The sequence below is a fragment of the Eschrichtius robustus genome, chromosome 9 (assembly GCF_028021215.1).
Source record: "Eschrichtius robustus isolate mEscRob2 chromosome 9, mEscRob2.pri, whole genome shotgun sequence".
NCBI classification, from domain to species: domain Eukaryota; kingdom Metazoa; phylum Chordata; class Mammalia; order Artiodactyla; family Eschrichtiidae; genus Eschrichtius; species Eschrichtius robustus.
The window spans coordinates 7638264-7654429 of NC_090832.1; the positions used below are offsets into that span (position 1 = coordinate 7638264).

The window sequence follows — 16166 nt, forward strand, 5'->3', positions numbered from 1 at the left end:
GTGTCTCTTCTCTATCCACATCTGCTCCAAACTGGACAGTGCAGCCCTCACCGACGAGCCCCACGGTCCCGGGACAGTGTGAGTCCCAGGAAACGCACCTGTCAGAGGCTGGCGTCCTCTCGCTAACCTGGGGGGCTTTGGGTGACTTTGGGTAAGCCAGGGGAGAGTCCTCTGTCCTGTCAGATATGGCCACACTGAAGGCACATCCGGATCTTGTACTCTGCTCAGCACAAGCAGCTAAGCACGGTCAAAAGACTTGTCCAGGAGGCTCCCGGTGCCAGGCATGTTGTCGTGCAGCGAGAAGGGAGCAGGGCTGGGCTCCGGTTTGCTCGAAGCTCCCAGCTGAGCACCGGTGATGCAGTATGTGAAACGGAATACAAGGTGGAATGTGTTGAAATCTCACAAGAGAAACACAGAATGCTACGCAAGCACAAAGCAGAGAGAGATGCGGTCCAGCTGGGAAGTACGTGCCAGGAAAGGCTTTTGGAGGAGACAGTGTTGGAGCCGGGCCGTGAAGATCTGGTTGTATTTTGACACACAGAGATGAGGTGGAAGCCAAGGGAACAGGGTCACCAACGAGATACAGGATTAGGCATGGGGCAGGATTGCAGTACGAAACTAGATCACAGAAAAATTGGACCGTGAGTCTTAATAGCAATGGGCATGTTGATAGCTCTATACGGTTTCTAAAGCATTTTATTACTGAGTATTCTATTTGATTCATACAAAATATGAACTTAAGATTCTTATCAGGTTTTATTTTCATGAAGCTTCAACTGAGGGAATAAATGCGAACGTATTTTGTAAGATGTGACATGAAGTAAGATGTGAGTACTTACTACTAATGATTAGAACGTTATTAGAGAGTACAGTATAACTAAGTCAAATGTACATGCTTTGATTAATTAATGCCAGCTCCCTTCTAACCTAGCTTGATAGATAATAATGTAAGAGCACTGACAACACCTGGTTCTGACGCTGCATCTCCACTGCTTCCTGTGATTAGTTTTTAGAAAGATAGGGTTACAAGGGGACATTCACATGGTTGCCCAGATATAGGACGACTGTGAAGAATGGACTAGAAAGCCTCTGAGCCTTCCTACCCAAGGCCACACATCATGGAGCAGAGACGAGAGTTCCCGCTGTGTGTGCTCTGAACCCCTGCCCCACGGAATCGGTGTAAAACCGAGTCACTTTGTTGTACAGCAGAGATCGGAACCACACTGTAAATCAACTATACTTCAATTAAAAAAAAAAAAAGTGGTGGTTTTTAAGTCACTAAGTTTTGGAGTAATTTCTTCTATAGCAATAGGAAGTAGAATTTCAATTTGATCTGCAATGGTTCCTTTCTTTTTTAAAAAAAAATGAAGCGCTTCCCTGGTGGCGCAGTGGTTAGGAATCTGCCTGCCGGTGCAGGGGACACGGGTTCGAGCCCTGGTCTGGGAAGATTCCACATGCCGCAGAGCAACTAGGCCCGTGCGCCACAACTACTGAGCCTACGCCCTAGAGCCCGTGAGCCACAACTACTGAGCCCGCATGCCACAACTACTGAAGTTCAGGCACCTAGAGCCCGTGCTCTGCAACAAGAGAAGCCACCGCAATGAGAAGCCCGCGCACCACAACAAAGAGTAGCCCCACTCACTGCAACTAGAGAAAGCCTGTGTGCAGCAACAAAGACTCAACGCAGCCAAAAATAAAATAAAATCAAAAAAAAAATCAAAAGTAACTATGACAAAATGCTAACATTCGTTCGCCTTGGGTGATGAGTGTATGGACATTTGTTATGTTTTTCTTTGAAAAATTTTATATTTTTTAATTGAAACGTTTACATGAAATACATTTGTGTTTCTAACATAAAACACCATTGTTGAAATTTCCAGTAAATCTCTAAGTGCTAGTGTTAAAAAGAAGAGATAGAGGGAGCTCCCTGGTGGCCTAGTGGTTAGGATTCCGGGCTTTTACTGCCGTGGCCTGGGTTCAATCCCTGGTCGGGGAACTAAGATCCTGCAAGCCATGAGGGCATGGCCAAAAAAAAAGAAAAGAGATAGAAAGCATTCCAAGAGACTCACATGGAATGCTACTGTATTTTACTTTGTTCATTTAAGGATTCAAAGATGGAGGTGAGAATATCATAAAGTAGTTGATGAACGTCACAAGCACATCACGGGAATCGCTCTGATAATGGTCTACGCGGTAGTAAATTCTGATACTGTTTTCCACTACAGGCACACCTCGTCTTATTGCACTTCGCGGATATTGTGTTTTTTTACAGATTGAAGGTTTGTGGCCACCCTGCATCAAGCAAATCTATCGGCGCCATTTTTCCAACAGCATAATTTTTTAGGTAAGGTATGTACATTTTAGGTTTTTTTAGACATAATGCTATCACACACTTAATAAACTACGGTGTAGTATAAACATAACTCTTATATGCACTGGGGAACCAAAGAAATTGTGTGACTCGCCTTACTGCAATATTTGCTTTATCGCGGTAGTCGTATGTGTGTACTTACAAATGAGTTAAAATTTTTCGTAATACTCTGGAAAACGTTAGCATGCTACAGCAGCATTATTTACATGATGTTTTGGAAACATTAATGGATTCTGACCTGACTGGGAAGGTTTAACAAGTAAACACAGGCATTCAGGGGTAATTTATCAATACACTCTGTCATGCTTTGAAGATTGTGTTGTTGACAGATGGAGTGTCACTGCAAAAGTAAAGAACAAAGGCAAAATGAAGTCATCACGATGAAAATCTCCCAAGAGCGTCCGCTTTCCACACAGGCACTGGGTAATCATGGCAACGGTGGAGCTAATGGAATACGTGACAGTTAAGCTGAGTTACTTCAACATTTTACTAAATAGAGTATTTTCCGCAGACCGTCTGCAGATTTGGGATCCAGGGTTCCTGGAAGTGAGCAGGAACGAGCAGCCGGGGGAACGCCCAGCAGCGCCCATCTGTCTAAATGTGCTTGGCTTCAGCAGACACTGGACAGGGCAGCTGAAGTGAAACGGGAGACGGATTGGGACGCACAAAATGAGCAGAACAGTGAAATGTGAACTGGTGGCTCTGGCAGCAGGGTCACTAGGGAGTATGAGTCATGCTCTTCCCTGGAGCACAGGTGACACTTTGGGGCTCCACGCAAGGGCACGAGCGAGGGCGAGCGAGCAGCAGCCTGGGGTCTCCGGAGACCGTGGCGGGGTGCGGGGGGACCGCACCGGCCGAGGGGGAGAGTGAAAGGTGAGAATGGGGAGGCCGTGAGACTAGATAACCCTTTGAAGAAACGCGCCTATGAGGGGGAAATACGGGTCCTCAGCTGTGGGCAGATAACAGACTTCGGTGGGGGGGGGGGCGGGGTGCTGTGTAGACCAGACACACTGGAGCGCATTGCAAGGCGGGCAAAAATGCTCGTGGAGGAGACAGAGTGGGGCTGGGGGAGGTAGCACTGGCCTGAGACGTGGGCAGGACCCAGCACAGGGGCGGAGACACACCGTCTGTGGGAAGGGATGCTGTGACTTCCAGCACGATGTGTCGTCAGGAGGAAAGGGTGGGAGCGGGTACGGGTGCCTTTCTTGTTTTGGAGGCAGGACACGGAAGAAGCCTCTCGTCCCGGGTCTTCCGTTGTCGGGAAACGTAAAGGGAGGGGCTTTGCTGAGAGCGAGGGGCAAGGGGCAGTTCGTGGAGAACGAGAGGGAGAGAGGCTGAGGACCCGGCAGGAAGGCCAGGCGGTGCTGAGGTCCCGCGGCCGGGAGGACGGAGCCCCGAGCCGCGGGGTGAGGGTGCAGCCCCGGCTGCAGAACGGGACCTGGAATCTAAGCGGGACGGGGCTGGAGAGGAGGAAGGGTCCATAGCGGGGGGCGCAGGGGCCTGCGGAGGCTTGGGGAGGGGCCTGCGCACCTCGCTCACCTGGCGCCCCAGGGCCTACGACCCACCTGGCACACACCGGCCACTCCGTAGCCACCGCCTCTTGAAGGCAGGGCTGGGCATCCCCGGTGATGGCCGTGGCTTTCCGGGGGGACCGGTGGGCGGAGGACGGGGAGTAGCAGGAGGCCTGGCCGGGGCAGAGGAGCCTCCGTGCAGCAGAGGAAGGTTCGATGCCATCCGAACATCAGGCAGGGACGTGCGATCAACGCCGGGTCGAGGCACCTGAACTGTTTCGTAGACAAGAGTCTTGATCGCTCTCTGAATAGAAAGTGCTGTGACCAAGATGACGTTTTCCGCAGACCCATTTACAGCTGCGCAAGCTGGACCGGAAGGGGAAACACGGCTGTGAAAGAAACGCCGCCAAGGAGCAAGGAACTGAGTTTCTGCGAAGAACCAGACTTCACGGGAACTTGACTTGAAGACGGCCCTGTGTGAGGAGAGCCAGTCGTCATCACAATGGAAAAGTCATTAGCTAAAGCGAACCTCCTTCTGGACCAGGGGCTCCTCACAGTGGGACCCCGGCAGCCCCAGCACCAGCAGCAACGGGGGAACCTGGAAATGCACATTCTCAGGCCTGACCCCAGACCTGTTGATTCAGAAGCACCGGGGTGGGGTCCAGCAAGCTGTTTTCACAAGGCCCCCTGGTGACTCTACACTTTGAGAGCCACTGCTCTGGAGGCAGATGGCAGGGACAGGACACTGGTTTGGGGTGAGGTTGGCCTCAGGACAAAGCCAACTCTCACACTGTCCTGTCTTGGGCACATCACACAGGTGTTCCCAGCCTCAGAGATTCCGTCCTTTGGAAAATGGGAAAATAACACTTCCCTCATAGGCTATTTTGATGCTGATGATAATATATTCAAAGCGCTGGAACATACCTAACTACTATGTTTTTATGATCGAAAATAAATTTGGTAATCAAAATGGCCCCCAAGAGTACATAATCTCAGACAGACACATAAATTAATGGTTCATGAATTAAGTAAATGTATCTTGTCACTTAGTAAAAAAAAAAAAACAAAATACTAATATAAAACAATATGAACTGGATAAGGCCAAATATAACGTGGTCACTAAGACATTTAAACAGACGCTAGCTATTAAAAAGGAGGTCAGATGAAATCTTAGTTCCTCTGAATGGAGCAATCGCCTTTTTGACGATTCGGGTCAAGGGAGGCAATTATAGGTTTCACGAATCCACTTCACCCGCTTCGCTTTCTGATCCTGCGCTGAGCGAAGGAAAGTCCTTTTGTCATTTTATGACAGTTTCCAGGCTGGGTGAGTTTGATGCCAGAGGCTTTTATTCTCCCCCAAGCTGTCTTCTCTGAACAGGCCTCCTCTTTTCTGAGAGTCTTTTCATTCACATAAGCAACTAGTAAACAACTAGTAAAGCAACTTTGGGTAAGAGATCATCAATAAAGTTCTTTCACTAACTAGAAGCTTTCACAGCCTCTGTCTCTAGTGGGCCTTGCTGAGAAGGAATCTGGTGCCTCTTCCTTTGCTGAAAACCCACTCTCATTTGCATGCTTTAATTTCCAGGTTTGACTTGTTTCTCAGCAATCCCATCAAGCTGGACAAAATAACTATAGTTCCTTTGAACACTCTGCATGCATTCTCCTGGTCAGTTTTTAATGTAGCATGACCATAAGTTAATTCAGCTTTATCGCTACTTCAGCACCATCTTTGGCAAAAGACTATCTCGATTAGTTAAGAGAAAAGTGTAAGCAGCCATAACTGCAAGCTCTCTCCTTCAAGACCTCTGTGTAGCAGTCCCTACTTTCAATCATCAATTTGCCATGCAGAGATTTTTAAGTATATGACTGAAATCATGCAATATGCACACACTGTTATCTCAGCCTCTTGTTTTAACTTATAATTGCATCATAAACATTTCTACATTATTATTTGTCAATTCAGTTTTATCATCCCTGTCATATTGTATCAAATGGGTACATTCTGTTTATTTAACCATATTATACATCTGCATTGTTCACAGCTCTTTATTAGTATACATCTTGTGAATCATTCTTTCTACTTGTGGAGTGCTCGGGATGACCCACTGTCCTGGTCTGCCAGGCTTTCTCCCAGCTTTAGCGTTGAAAGTCCTCAGTCACAGGGAACCCCCTCAATGCCAGGCAATCTGGGACAGCTGTTCACCCTAAGAGAGCCCCAAGCAGAAGAGGAAAGTGGCGGCTGGCAGGCAGAGCACGGTACCATAAAGGGGAAACTCCGCAGACAAAGGGGGGATGCAAGGCAGCCCCCTTGCAAGGGCACAGGGAGGGGGTGGGCATAGGGAGTCTGACATAAGGGTGAACCAAAAGTGGGGGCATGCAGATGTCTGGAAACAGGGAGGCAAAAAGCCACTGGGCGTGGCCCTGCTAAGGTTTTGGGACAGAGTCTGTGCAGGAGCTAACGATCTGTTGGCACCACGTCGCACTCTCCCTGCCCCCTCCGGTCTTCTAGGCACCATCTGCCTCCTGAGCTGGCCCATGGGAGCTCTGATCACCTGATGCAGGCCCCTCCCAGCTCCTGGCCTCCTGCGCCTCTGGGCTCCACCTCTGGGCTCCACCTGAATGCGTGAGGGAGCTAATGCCTGGGAGGGAACATCTGACCCCTAGGAGGCAGAAACCAGGGTACGTTCTTCCTCCCTTTTCCCTCCCCAGCTCTGTCCCCCACCCTCTACTCAGCTTCTCGGGGGTCAGTTGCACAGGGGCTTAGAGGATGCAGCGGTGAGGGGTCCACCCCCTTCTCCCCGACCTCACCTCCCTGCCCCCGCTTCTGCGCCCTGGCTGCCCTGAGACGTAAACTAGCACACACGCCCTGTCTCAGGCTCTCCTGCGTGGGGAGCTCAGATGAAGACAGTACCTCCCTGGAGAACCAAAGGACAGTGGGAAAAGGGCAAAGTGAAAAAGAAAGTGATGACGGATCAAAGCATCTGGTTTCAGGATGACCTGCAGATTTGTCTAGTCATGACTTCCAGAACCTAGTCCCCCAGAAGATTCTGAACAATATCTGCCAACTCGTCTTCCTAACTAGGAAGATTATGTGATCACTGAAGACAAAAGTGATGCCTGACATTCTCTATCTGAGAACACATAAAAGCATAATAAAAACTATGGATTAACTAGAGGGCAATATTGGGAATGCACTACTGGACTTGATGATTGAATGATGACATTTTATATGAGACTTCTGAGATGGAAAGTGAGAGACATCTTCCATGTGACACGCTCAGGAAAGGCCTCCATCCATGCCCCAGTCAGTGGTCTGCATCCGAGGACACAGCATCCCCAGGTGAAATCATCATGTCTACTGACCTTCAGCAGTGCTCTCTGATTCCCGCAGGCAGACAGCTCGGGGGAAGTCTCAGGTCAGCTGTCACAAGAGGATAAAGAAATCTGCAGCCTCAGTACACATCAGATGCATTCAGTCTATAAAGTGCAAATCTATGCATACGGTGACTTTCAAAGATGTTTGGTTGTGTACTGAAATTTAACACAAAGAAGCTGAACAAGCCTCAGGAAAGGCCGCTCCCAACACCTTCCCAAGAAAATGTCTTATATACAATCATAAGGGAAGCTGACACTCCAACTTGTGAGTTTTAAAACATTTTTGTTAAGTTGGTTGTTTTGATTAAAATATAGAATTTTGGATCTGGAAGGGATCCTGGGGAATATTGATCCTGTATCTTTTCAAACATTATTTTAGAAGCAGAACTCTATCTCCCCTCTTAAAAACAAAACAGAATCTTAACACCAAAATAAAACCGATAAAAGTAAGATTACTCTCCTGAAGGGGGCAGGTGTTGCAATGTCTAGGGTCACCAAAACAGTCTGAAATCCACTAACCTAGATCCTAACTACATTTCTAGGTTATTGGCCAATTCATTCAATAGGCCAGGGCCTGGGGTGATTTCTAAGGCATCTTACAAGACCCGTAAGTGTCTTGGGTAGAAAAATCCATTTCCTTCTTTTTACCCCTTCGTCTCTTTTGAACCTCAAGGGCAGAAGGTTGAGTTAATTATAATGTATTATAATCATTGGTTATAAAGGACCCCTATCTTATTTTATTTATTTATTCTATTTTGTCCCTATTCCTATTCCCATCCCATCCCCACAAAGGAACCATCCTGATGTGTTAAGGTATATCTTTTGTTTGCATTCTTGCAGAATCTACATATTTTTAATTTCATGTAAATGGCACAACTTTCCTGATGCTTGTTCAGCTTCTTTGTGTTAAATTTCAGTATACAACAGAACACCTTTGAAAGTCAACGTATGCGTAGGTTTGTCTCCAACTCCTTGTTGCCCAAATAACGCTGCAGTGAACATACCTGCCTCCTGACAGATTTGAGATTTTCCTTTGGGACTCATGCATGGGAGTGGAATTGCTGTGTCACAGTATATGTTTGTGGACACCTAATTTGTATCAGTAGTTTCAGATTGTTCTTGAGAATAGCTCCACCTGCCCTCCAGCAGTAGACCTGAAATCTACCAACAGTTGGCACCACGGTGCTTTTTGGTTTCTAACCAGCCTAACAAGGGTAAAGTGCTATCTTGTTTGTATCTGCATTTCTCTGATGATGAGTGAATCTGCATGGCTTCCTATGCTGAATGGCCTTTTGGGTTTCCTTTCATGAAAACTGTCTATATCCTTTGTCAATTTTGCTACAAGGCTGGCTATCTTTTCCTTGGTGATTTATGGAAGTCCCTTTCAAATTCTAGAGCTATCAATTAATCTCTTGTTGGTTCAGACATCAAAAATATCTTTTCCAATTCTCCCATCCTGCAACGCCTGACTTGGGGCAAATTACTTAATCTCTCTGCACCTTCCTTTCCTTCTCTACAAAACAGGGATAACAGCCCACGCCTCACAGCGTGTGTGAGGATTAAATGAGTTCACTATGTTTTAAATAGTTTAAATAGTTAAAACATAAAACATTATGTTTTGGGGCTTCCCTGGTGGCGCAGTGGTTGAGAATCTGCCTGCCAGTGCAGGGGACACGGGTTCGAGTCCTGGTCTGGGAAGATCCCACATGCCGCGGAGCAACTGGGCCCGTGAGCCACAACTACTGAGCCTGCGCGTCTGGAGCCTGTGCTCCGCAACAAGAGAGGCCGCAATAGTGAGAGGCCCGCGCACCGCGATGAAGAGTGGCCCCCGCTTGCCGCAACTAGAGAAGGCCCTCGCACAGAAACGAAGGCCCAACACAGCCATAAATAAATTAAAAAAACCAAAAAACAAGAATTATCCATATTAAAAGCCCACTGCCTTCTCCACGGTCCTTGGATTCCCATAAACGTGCTACCATCAATCTTCAGAATAGGAGGTTCTGGTGCCTAGGCCCCTCTGTTTATGTCTGAGGCGCATCAGCTTACAGCATCCCTCCCTGCGGGCAGGAGACACACATGTCGTCTTTCATCTTGTGCTGTCGGCGGCCACACGACGCTTCCAGCTGGCAGAAGCCCGTGAAATCAGAGCCACTCTGTGCGTCCGAGGGGCATAAGCCACCTCTGGGAAAGGCATCTGAGACGTGACGCTATCGGGCAGAGAGGATGATGAGAGGGTGTTTGTTGTTCTCCAGGGGGAAGCCTTCATCACACACCTGGGAGTGCGCCCACCCGCTTCACATGAGCGCCGTCCAGACAATGGATGCTCTGCCGTCTCTCAGGAGGGGCGCGGTACCCTCAGCCCCCCGAGGAGGTGCGCTCCAGAGACTTCACAACACCAACAGCGAAAGCTCTCAAAGCCCTCAGAAGTCACCAATGCCAAACTGTCTCACGGGTCCCCCCGTCCTAAGAATCAAGACAATGTTCTTTCCTCTGGGCAGCAGGGCCTGCTGCGGCCCTAGCTCCATCCAACTCTTATAAAGGCCTCACTTGGGTCTCTCACACTGGACACCGCTGTGCTGAAGGCATTTCATAGAAAATCACCATTTTACCAAAGCCGCCCCCGTGTTATACAAGCAGTAATAAAATTAACTTTTCACTCCATAAAAAATAAAATTGCATTCTAGACTATGATACACAAATTTGCCTGACATGTGAAACTCTCATGTCTGCATTATGAAGCCAAGAAAAAGTAAACAATTATATTCCAACAACTGCTAAAATAGCTGACATCCACCCAAGAAGAAAAGGTCTCCCGTCATTTGGGGGAGGAGAGAAAGATGGCTGGTTTGCGGTTTCCTGCACAGGAACCGGAATCACCGGTGAGGAGGCACGTGTCTCACTTCTCACCTTATTTGAAGCCTCCAAATTTCATCCCTGAACTATTTTCTAAGAAACAAGAAAACACAGTCTCCCGCACTTATTTGTAGGCTTTATGACCAATCAATACAACACAATTTAACAACAAAACCCGTAAAAGAAAGGTTATATACTCCCTAAACAGACACAGTCTTGTCAGAATCACTTTCAAATACTTAAATGTCTTAGCACTTAAGTTAAATGTTAAGTTTAATGTTAAAGTGTTAATAATCAGATAACTGAGGCCAAAGCGGGTGAGTGCGGACAGGCTTGTGAAGCTCCGGTTTGTATTTCCTCATGAGTGTCTCAACTTTCTGGTCCCAGTGATGGCCATTAAAATGGAAATCCAGAGCCCCACCTGTCACTTGCTCATCTCTCCTGCTCTGGCCGGTACCTATCCAACAGGGAGGTCCCCTGTCTCAGAAGACTGGGTTTGACAGCAGAATAATCACCTTCGTTTCTGAAGTCCAAGCTTGTCCCCATCCTGCCTCCCTTGGGTAGTTTCCACTGTGTAGATGGCCCAGGGCGTGTCCCCTCCTCACATTCCCCATGAAGCTCTAGGTCTACAGCAGATGTTACAGAGGGCAGGACGGGCACCTGCTCCAGAATGTGGCCACACCCGCGCCATCACCCTCGCCTCTGTCCACACGGTTCACAGCACGCCCGCCAGGAAGTAAGGTGTCCTGGGGAAGAATCCATCCTGATTTCCGGAACTGAACACCTCCAGCTTTTAAGTTAGCTTCATCCCAAGCCACTTTCCCACTCTTGTATGGATATGGCAACCCCAAGTTCAGGGTCAGGAATTAAAATACCTGAAAATGAAATTGGCTGCAGAATGACAGAGGTAGAGGAAACTTGGAAATCCATTGACAATTGACTACTCCACTCAGATAAGGAAACAGTGGTCCAGGGATGTTACCTGTCACCCCCAGTGACCCCCAGCCGCTCACAGTGACCTGTGCCAGGGTTCCCACGTCTTGGATCAGCACCCTTTCCACTACAACGTCTGCTTCACTGATTAATCAGAGACTAGGATCCAAGCTTTTGGAAAATATTCAACAATAATCACCACACTCATTTTCTGACTTTCATTTTTAATTTCCCTGAACACAGTTTTTAAAGTTAAATTCTAAACCAGTCATACACTTTGAGGGACGTGCTTGGCGGGGCCCATACTAGCCATACAATTTAAACGCAGGATTTTTTTTTTTTTAAATCACATTTATTTATTCACCTTCGTATGAGCCCCTACACTGCATCCCTCATGGTTTTCCTCTACTGTTACACAAGCACCAGCCCCAAAGTTACTTTGTTTTATTACATGCACAGAAAAGTTAGAGCACCGCAATCCTTTAAAAGCCATGTTACCGATCTCTCACCAGATAAAAAGGCATTAACTATCATTGGCCATGCTTGTGTCACTGTCATTCTAGAAAGCTACACCAAGAACCTTAAGGAACTTTGCTATTTCCTCACAGAATAGAAATACACTTCCTTTCTTGGTTATAGTTTAAGAAAAAAAATGAGGAAAAATTGGAGAGGTTTTATTTTGTTTTGAAATGTAGGCAGTGTCTCCCCACCCCGCCCCCAATGGCCTTGGAGGGCTCAGCACTGCACCCTTGAACTGCTGCCAGCCAGGCGCCCGTGTGCCCCTCGCTGACCTGTGCCCTGCACCTGTGCCCTGCTGCTCCTGGAGCCCAGCTAGGCTGATGACACAGACGTGCCCAAAAGTGCCAGGACAGCTGAGAAAGGCCTTTTCTGCACAATGGACGTCAGCACATAAAAATAATGGCCCCAAAGAGCCAGCCGACCTGCTCTCTCCTGTCGCTTTAATGTTCCAGGTCGCATCCCCCAATTAGGGTCTGAGGATGACAGAGTCCCCGTGTAGACAGGGGTCGGCGGGTGGCGGCTGTTCCCCTGCTCCAGAGGCCTGGAGCCACTTTCTGCAGGGCCGTGGCCCCCTCCCACCGGTGATTTGTCAGAGCCCGTTGGTGTGAAGGGGAGGAAGACAAGCCCTTGCTGGTTAAGTTATGAAGAAGCAGCTCTGTACAAGGTTATCAATAAAACAAACACCTAAGAATAAAACCTGTGAAATTTCTGTAACACCTTCATACTGAAAACTACAAAACGTTGTGAGAGAGACTGAATCACGCCTAAGAAAATGCAGCAACACATCACGTTCAAATTACATCCAATACACCATGTTCAAAAAATCAAAATTGTTAAAATGGCCATTTTCTCTAAATTAATATACAGAATTAATGCAAAAATAAAGCAGCACTGTTGAGGGGAAAAGAGCTTATTATAGTCTACGAAGGTCAATTTCAGGGTTGGCTGAGCCAAAGTTATAAAAGGGGTCAAATATTTCACTCAATCCCTTTCCCATTCACTCATTAATTTAATCACGGGATTTATTGAATGCCATGTGATCTCATCACAAATATATGCTAAACAGTCTCTGCCCCCAAGAAAGCTGCAGTCTAGGTCCTGGGTGACTCTGGACGTCCACTCCTGCTCGGCGCGGAGGCTATTTAGTCTCGGGCCTTGCAGGTTTGTTTTTCTCTCCATTTGGACTCAAGGCCTCTGTCGCAACCATGCTCTGCCAGATCATCGGTCAGGCCAAGAAGCATTCTAGTTTGATCCCCCTCTTTGTATTTACTGGAGCAGGAGGTACTGGCACAGCACTGTACGCCTGCGCCTGGCATCGTTCAATCCAGATGTCACTTGGGACAGAAAGAATAACCCAGAACCCTGGAACCCACTGGGTCCCAATGATCAGTACAAGTTCTACTCAGTGAATGTAGATTACAGCAGATTGAAGAAAGAAGGTCCAGACTTCTAAATATAATGTTTCACTATAAAGCTGCTTAGAATGAAGGTCTTCCAGAAGCCATCTGCACAATTTTCCACTTAACCAAGAAACATTTCCCCTCTAAATGCACGAAATCATGTTGGTGTATTTGTGTTGGGGTTTACACTGATGAGTAAAACTTGAAAAAAACAAAAGAAAGCTGCAGTCTGATGAGGAAGGCAATACGTTCAGCACACACAGGGGGTGGCTGGGCAGAGGAAGGAAAGCAGACCCCCAGAGTCGGGGCAGGGAAGGTATTTCTGGAATAGGTAACTCTTAGCTGCATCTCTAGGGAAAAAAATGGAACATCCTCAAGAAGAAAGAGGAAAGGTATTTGGAGAAGAGGAAACAGCACGCTCACAGCCCAGGGAGGACAGCCAGGTGTGCCCTGGGGGGGCTGCAGCAGGGGTGCCTGCAGAGGAGAGGGGCCCGTAGGGGCCTCAGGCAAGGTCATGGTGACCTTGTGTGCAGACCAAGGGGAGGACTGTCTCGAAGGAACGAGCTTCCCTACCATTTCATCAGGTGCCTGCAGCCTCCAGGAAATACACCAAAATGTGTATTTGTCAGGGTAGGCTCACAGTAAGAGCTGTAACAAAAACCCCCCAAATCTCAGTGGTTTAACACAAGAAAGTTTATTTTTCATTAATTTCACATTCCCATGCAGAGGAGGTGGAGGGGAGGAAGATGGGGGTCCCCTCCGTGCAGGCTTCAAGCACACTGATCTCCTTCCAGCTAAGGGCTTTGCTGTCTTTGGGGTCTTCAGGACTCTCTGCCGGCAGATGAGGGAAGGAAGCAAGCAGGGGGATTGCGAGGAGGAAGGTTATTCTGGCTCCAGGTGTGTTGCTTCTCCCAACATCACTGACCAGAACACATCACAGGACCGCCCCCACCAGCTGCAAGGGACATTGGGAAATACAACCTAGCTGTGTGTCCCAGAGGAAAAGTACAGGTGCATGTGTCTTTTTGAATTATGGTTTTCTCTGGGTATAGGCCCAGTAGTGGGATTGCTGGGTCGTATGGTAGTTCCATTTGTAGTTTTTTAAGGAACCTCCATACTGTTCTCCACAGTGGCTGTATCAATTTACATTCCCACTAACAGGGCAAGAGGGTTCCCTTTTCTCCACACCCTCTCCAGCATTTATTGTTTGTAGATTTTCTGATGATGTCCATTCTAACCGGTGTGAGGTGATACCTCATTGTAGTTTTGATTTGCACTTCTCTAATAATTAGTGATGTTGAGCAGCTTTTCATGTGCCTCTTGGCCATCTGTATGTCTTCTTTGGAGAAATGTCTGTTTAGATCTTCTGCCCATTTTTGGATTGGGTTGTTTTTTTAATATTGAGCTGCATGAGCTGTTTATGTATTTTGGAGATCAATCCTTTGTCTGTTGATTCATTTGCAAATATCTTCTCCCATTCTGAGGGTTGTCTTTTCATCTTAAAAAACAATGTGGGACTCCTGTCTTGGGTAAAGGGACAATGCTTCCATCCCAAGGTCTGCAGGGTGTGTTTGGGGGAGCTGGCACTTGCTTCACCCACACATAGGCTGTTCCACTTGTGATGATCTTGTCACACTCCTCATGTGTAGTCTAGGGACCACCTGCAGGGGCTTTACATGCTTGTGAACAACGAAGATTCCTGAACCCCACCCTGATCTTTTGATTCCATGTCTGTGTGGGTGGGTCAAAGGAATACATATCAACCACTGCTCCAGAGGGCAGTCGATAAATGGCTACAAATAAATGATGCTGAAGATGAGAGAATGTGGGAATAGAACATCCTTTTCCTCATATATTCCTCTTGGACTCCTCCTTCTCCTCTGGGGCTGAGGTCAAGGTCAGTGCACATTCTGCTTTGATTCACCCCCAGCCAATCATAAGAAGGCATCCCTTCACCTCACCTGTCACCACTCTCAGTACATTACTGTCTCGGGGCAAGTCTCTCTGCCAGAACTCATCGGGCAATTTTATCTATCTTTGTATTACCAGCCTAGCCCAGCGCCTAGCATATAACAAATGCTAAATAAATTTCAATTGATCTGTAGCTGATAATCTAATAAATCAGTTGCCAGAAAGAAGCAGGAGATGCTTTTTCATAGTCTCATTCCTTTTGGCTCTGGGGTTCATACACACATCACTGCATGGATCTGCTGGGTCATCCTGCTGCCAACACCAAGTAGCAGACACCTAGTGGGGTGACTGCTCACTCATTAAGGTCTTGCTTTCACTCCATTAAAAAAAATCTGTGAAACTATTAATACACTTTTGTCATCAGCAGAAAGGACTAGTTATTTTGAGGGACTCTTGTTGAAAAAATGAGATTCAGCATAAAACACAATTTTTGTTGAATTGCTGGTGTTTCAGAAAGTAAGGGGAAATCATACACCTCTAATAAAAACAAACAACAATGACAGATTCAGCAGTTGTAGATGCACCAGGAAGTCTGGAAGGAAGAAAATGATTCCAGATCATGGGTGTCCAAGCTCAGACAGAAGCAAGTGCAAATCCTCTCTGCAGGCAGCCAGGTTTCCCACAGAGACACTCAACCAGCTGGGAACTCACAACCAACACGTGACAAACAAGTGTCAAACACATAACAAATGACAAATGAGAGATTCAAAACACCAAGGGCTTCAGGCAGTGTAACTACCACATATAAAATATAGAGTAATCATACATAAAGCTCTTAAAGAAACTGAAAAATGGAAACACAAGAATGAGCAAAAAATAAGAGACTACCAATAAATGACCAGGGATATCTGAAAGATAACAAATATAACTTTGATAAATGAAAAAGATAATTGCTGAAATAAAAACGTCAATGAATGGATTAAACAGCAGATTTGATACTGCTGAATAGAAACATTGTGATCTGGAAGATAGGTCTGAAAAAATATCTTAACCGTCATATAGATATTGAAATGAGAAATATGAGAGAGAGGTTAAGACTCATGAAGGACAGAAGAAGAAGGTCCAACTTATGTCCAAATCGAGTCTCAGAAGGAAAGAATAGAGAGCAGAAAATGAAAAGATAATGGCTGAGAATTTTCCAGAACCTACCAAAGAACCAAAATTCACAGTTGAAAGGAAACACAACTGGTTCATTCAACAGCTATTTATTGAGTGCCTACTATATGTCAGACA

The 16166-nt window shown here is 46.8% G+C and overlaps 1 protein-coding gene and 1 pseudogene across 1 annotated transcript in view; one reads left to right on the forward strand and one right to left on the reverse strand.

The window, feature by feature from the left end:
* Window positions 1–16166, reverse strand: part of SLC22A3 (solute carrier family 22 member 3) — a 93095-nt gene that overhangs the window by 70048 nt on the left and 6881 nt on the right. The gene's annotated exons all lie outside the window — the stretch shown is intronic.
* On the forward strand, window positions 12768–13044 carry LOC137769073 (cytochrome c oxidase subunit NDUFA4 pseudogene; annotated as a pseudogene).